Raw genomic sequence first — 6,137 nt, forward strand, 5'->3', positions numbered from 1 at the left:
TCAGGAAGTTTTTTTTTAGACAAAAAAATTAAAAACAATGTTTAAATTTATTAGGCATTTTATTGAACTTCTTTTACATACAAAAATGAAAAATAAATTTTTTTTATTTTAATGGCGCTGACCCTCCCAAAATATTGAATGGTGTTGTCCATTTTGGCTCTTCATTTATCTGAAACACAAAATCCAAAAAGAATCCACTATGGGGCTTCTTCTTTTCGCCAAAAGTTAGCAAGCGGCGAATAGCTGAAACAACTGATAGAAATGAACATACGTTGGCAACGCGGGAAGGGAGCTGCCTTAAATACGATGTGTTGGTAAGGCAGTGCGTCTAATGACCTATAGCCACACTCGCTACCGGCGAATCTTATGGTGCTCACAGCAGAGAATGTTAATGCAATGAGAAGGTGCAAATGTTACTGTAAGCTTTTTTTAGTACAATTGAGATCTGAAAGATTTGTAATAAGGTCATTTAGCACACCGAGTTTATAGACACCTCACTGACTTTTGCCCACACAAAAATTAGAAACACCACACATCTTTCACCTCAACACACAGCACATTTCTCACCTCGACATTAAACCAATTAAATTTGTACTATTTTCGTATTTTTGAAATAATAAGCGAATACGTAAAATTTATTACATAATTTTTTTTTTTCAATTACATTAAAAAAAAAAACAAACGATTTTAAAAAATAAAATTTATAAAAAAAAGTTTGCACTGGGAATTGAACTCGAGTCTAACATGTGGCGAGGAAAAATAGGCGGTGCGTTTATTTCTTCGACTGCTTATTTTTTGACCATTTTGTTACTTTTGAAATGATAAGCGGATACATAAAATTTATTAAAAATTTTTTACGATTACATTAAAAAAAAAATTTAAAAACGAAAAAAAAAAAAAATTTACACCGAGAATTGATGGCGAGTCACGTGGGGAGGATAAATACATTAAACTAATTAAATTTTTACTATTTTCGTATTTTTTTGAAATAATAAGCGAATACGTAAAATTTATTACATAATTTTTTTTAATTACATAAAAACAAACGAATTTAAAAAAAAAAAAAAATTAATAAAAAAAGGTTTGCACTGGGAATTGAAATCGAGTCTAACATGTGGCGAGGAAAAATAGGCGGTGCGTTTATTTCTTCGACTGCTTATTTTTTTACCATTTTGTTACTTTTGAAATGATAAGCGGATACATAAAATTTATTAAAAATTTGTTTACGATTACATTAAAAAAAAAATTTAAAAACGAAAAAAAAAAATTGGCGCCGAGAATTGATGCCGAGTCACATGGGGAGGATAAATACGCAGTGCGTTTATTTCTGCGCCTGCGTTGTGAACCAAGGTTTTGTGCATGCGCGCGACGCGAATTAATTTTAATAAAGTTCTGAAAGTAATTCATGAAGTTTTTCATTACATACATTCATAAATGAACGTATACTCTATATGTACATAAATGATGGTACATGACAATATACATACATAATATGTATGTACATGTCAATAGGAGGTATTTGCATTAAGAAAAAAAAAACGGTTTAAGATAAATCAACATTTATTTCATATTGTATGTCAATTTATAGTTTATGTATTCGACAGCATTTACATACATATGTAGGTATGTACATTTGTATATGAAAAACAATAATGCACAAGATCAAGAACATCATCTTCCTTTCATACATATGTACATATGCATGTATGCCCAAATAACCTTGACTTATGTATGTACACAAGTCACAACACATCACATTCTTACAAGACAAATACACTTACGCACTAGCGAGTTTCTTCCTAACAAGTGCAAAAACAATTCTGCTCTATGTATGTATTATGTCCTAGCATATATACATACATATATACCTACTTGCCTTCTAAACTTCCTACAAAATAATTGTATTCATATGTTACTACATCCATGCACGTTCATACATTCAAGCATACATATACATATGCGCGAGCACAGCGCTCCCTTCTTGCTTCCGTGTACTTTTGTCTTTCAGCAGTCGATATTCAAAATATTGTACTTACAAAAACACAATACTTTGATAGACGCAAAAGCAACAGCAAGCACAACGCGATGGCCGCTTTGCCACCACACATTCTAAAATGTTCTAGAACACAACAAAAACACATACCTCACATGCGCATGTCGCCCAAAGCTAAAATCTAAGCCTAGCGGCTACAAAAACAAAATACATTCGTAGACGCAGTCGCAGCGGCCATGATTCTATCAGCGACGGCGCTGAACAATTTAGAACAAAACAAAAAGTTCATTCATAAGTTAGAGCTCATATTTCAACATGATTCAATTATAGAAGGTTAGGTAAGTAGTGACAAGGGCGCTTTGACACTCCCTTATTTTAGGGCTGCATTTACGAAGGATGGGAAAAAGGGAAAAATGTTTTCCCCTTCTTGCCTAAAGGTAGTAAAAAAGTACGTAAAGTAACTAATTAGTCCTGTACTAAGAGAAAAACAAGTATATTGGTTATTTAATCTACATTAAAACAAAACGACAGAAAAATTATAGTTTTTTCTTAAAACAAATGTAATATTTATTTAGAATATTTTCGATGTTTATCTAACACAAGAGCACGCAGAACTATGTGATGTTACTTATGTATGTGTTTTTTTTTCTGCCGTTCGGAGTCGGCGTGAAACTGTAGGTCCCTCTATTTGTGGAATAACATCAAGACGCACACCACAAATAGGAGGAAGAGCTCGTGTACGCGCCAATTATATATATATATATATATATATATATATATATATATAATCTTGCAATAGATTTGAGTATATTTTGTGGAAGAGAACAAAAAATAGTCATAATAAAGGAATTTAATGTGTTTAATTTACTACAATAGTACAAGTCTTTTAATACACCAAAGGTCAAAATATAAAGCGTTTTTCAGTAAGAGCGCTTCAACTTTTTTTTTTAATAAAACACAAACGGTTTGACTTTTTTAACTAATTTTTTTTTATTATCGAGTTTGAACATATACATTTAATGTATACTAATGAAGTTTACAAATGACAAGCGAAAAATAAAAAATATTGCGTCGTTCGCCCTCCCTATCAGAAAAAAGTTGAAGCGCACCTATTGAAAAACGCTTTACTTAATCGACAGGAATGAGATGAAACAGAAAGTTTAATTTTTTTTTCTTATTTCGTACATAACAATACATGTAGATATATGTAGTATGTTACCGTAAAGACATTGCGAAAGCAGAAGTTCAGTCGATCATTTCTAAATATAAGAAAAAAATTGAAATTAGAAGAGTTAAAATAGTTTGCAATAAAAATTACAAATTTACTAGTTTATAGTTTAAAATTTGTCTACCTTAATATACTTTGCGTCCCTAATATTAACAGGAAAATGTATTAATATAAACTAAAACTAATACATCGAAAAATTTAAGATATTGGTAATATAATCCACTTTTAGTAATTGTGATGGTTTTTAAATTTACGTATATCAATACCACGTGTCTCAGTAATGAATCAGAGTGGAAATATGAGGAATGTGGGTGCACTTGCTCGTATAGGTGTTGGAACGCTGCACTTACTTCAGGCAGAAATCAAAAACCTGTAAACCAAAAACTTAAAAATAACTCACAAATATATCATTACAACTTATCTGTAATTGTAGACTTAAAGCGCGAGGACTTGCTCGTGTAGGTGTTGCGCATATATCTACGTACAGCATATTGTTCTAGACGGGGTAAGGTATCGACGTGGACAGCCAGTTCGGAAGTCAAATTCATTTCAGAGGTAGCAGTACTAGGCACATAATAACCGTCACATGTTAAACAGGTATTTGCACCATCATACACAACACGCTCCATGTCTCCTATGAAATTGTTCGTAGCACCACATGAGACAATGGTAGAAATACGCGCATACGTGCTTTCGTTTCTAAAAACCACAATAGTTGTGCCGCCTAGCTCTTCAACACACACCTTCCGCAGAAGTTGCTCGTCTGTGAAGTCCTACAAATAAAAACTTTTTATTTATTAGCAAATATTCTAAAAGAACTTACTTACTGTAGTTTATGTATTGTATGTAAGGTGGTCTCTGTTATATTTGCAAAAACGCTGCTATAAAAACCTATGACTGAAAAAGTTTAATAAGAATTTTTACAACTGTCTGATCTGGACTTACATGTATGAAAATTCACAAACCGGTGGTTTTCTGCAGCAGAAAGCCGACTCCAAACAATCGACTATCACCATATGTAAGACATAATCGACCTAAATAGTGAAAAACGACATTAATTTACAAAATAATTAGCTTTTATTATTATACTTACTTGAATGTTTACAAACAGATACAAGATTTTCAACGAATAATAACAAAACAAAGCGGCAAAGTGGAAACGGTGTTGCCGACCAAATAATTTGCACCAAAAGTTTAGTTTTTACTACAATTCAAACATTTTTTTGTGAAATAGGTACTTTTTTTTGTAAAGAAGCAACACGTTTTCAAATAAGGGAGCCGATATGTCAAGAGGGAGCGAGAAAGCTGTTTACTTACCTAACCTTCTATAATTGAATCATGATATTTCAATTTCATTCATAAAACGAGCCGCCCATATGCCAATTTTCGCGACCATTCGAAAATAGTCAATATTGGAATATTTCGCGTGGAATTATTTGCCAATATTTGATAAATCTTAAATTTTTGTCATGTCGAGTGGCCGCGGCTCCGTATGTATGTATGCACCCTTATATGTATGTAAATATGTCTTGTAACTGTGCGACAGTCGTGAGTTAATGCGACTTCCAGCGAATCACACATTGCTCTCCGCAAAGCCGCATATATGTACCTTATGATCAGAAAGTACCGGGAATGTTTAAATTAAACAAAACAGAGTTAAATTTAAGGAAAATTTATATTATCTCCTTCAAAATATGACCCGTCTGAAGGAACACACATGTGCCAACGCTTAACCCAGTCCTCCAAACACTCCCGGCAGGCCGATTTGTATTCTCTTTGATCAGTGCGATGGCGCGTTATCACCATGCAAAATCTGAGAACGGTTTGCAACACACAGCATCTCTCTAAGGTTTCAAAACGGATAAATAATATTCTCTATTGACTGTCTGGCCCGATGGAAGGTACTCATGGTGGACTATGCCTTGGCAATCGAAGGAAACACCTTCCCCATCACCTTCCCGGTTCTTTTTGCTCATAGGGTATACATATCCCACGTGTCAAGTGTGCGCAGAAGCTTGTGTTCCGGGTTTGTTAGAATGGTGGTAGTTTGTACATATATTTAAACACATATGTGAGTATGCGCGTTAGGCTTCCTGGATGGATATTAGAATATTTTCTCATCAATATGTGTATGTAAGTAGTTCAGATTTGACTGAAGAAATTAAATATAGGAATGCATATTCATATGATTGACTTTATGGCTGTTTTACATATAAATCAATTCAAATGAATAATGTTATATAGAAAATAAATTTCTAAATAACTGGTATTAGAAAAACCTAAATACACTATTTTAAATCAATTTCAATTAAACCAAATATAAAAAATGAAATAAAAATATCGAATAAAAAACTGTGCACAGGATTTGAACCTGAGTCAAACATGAGACTACGTACTGCATATACGACACGTCTTTCACGATTGCGCTAATCTACAATTATTAATGATCTTTTCTAAATCACTCATTTATTCGATTCGCAGTTTTATATGTACATATTCTGCGTTAGTTGAAAGTTTGTATGCGTAATTATATGCATATGCATCTGTGTATGCGCGTTTGGCTTTCTGGACGGATATTAGAATGATATTTTCTCATCAATATAATTTGGATTTGATGAAATAGATTATAGACATATGTACATATTTTCTGTTTTGATTGATTTATATAAAAATCAGGTCATATCCAGTATGAACTATTTTATACCGAAAAGAAATTTCCATTTATAAAATACAAAAAACAGTATTTTAAAGAAATTTTAATTAAAATAAACTCAAAAATTTTACCAAACTTTCCTGGTTTGAATTGTAAAAAAAAAAAATGTGCAAGAAAAAAAATATGACTTCAGGATTTGAACCTGAATTATATACGTGCCAAAAAACAAAACGAATAATTCCGACGACTTTAGCTTCTGCACC

General features: G+C 32.5%; 1 long non-coding RNA gene across 2 annotated transcripts; it reads right to left on the minus strand.

Moving 5' to 3' along the window:
- Positions 1-2,701: 2,701 nt before the first annotated feature.
- LOC129249958 (uncharacterized) lies at positions 2,702-4,249 on the minus strand. Of its 2 annotated transcripts, none has more exons than XR_008582756.1 (3): positions 4,167-4,249; positions 4,049-4,112; positions 2,702-3,994 (listed from the first exon to the last, which is right to left on the minus strand). It is a non-coding gene; the product is annotated as an uncharacterized LOC129249958 (long non-coding RNA). The 2 variants fall into 2 exon arrangements; XR_008582755.1 differs by having other exon boundaries at positions 2,702-4,007.
- Between the last annotated feature and the right edge of the window lie 1,888 nt (positions 4,250-6,137).

This window comes from Anastrepha obliqua, chromosome 6 (genome assembly GCF_027943255.1).
Source record: "Anastrepha obliqua isolate idAnaObli1 chromosome 6, idAnaObli1_1.0, whole genome shotgun sequence".
Lineage (NCBI taxonomy): Eukaryota > Metazoa > Arthropoda > Insecta > Diptera > Tephritidae > Anastrepha > Anastrepha obliqua.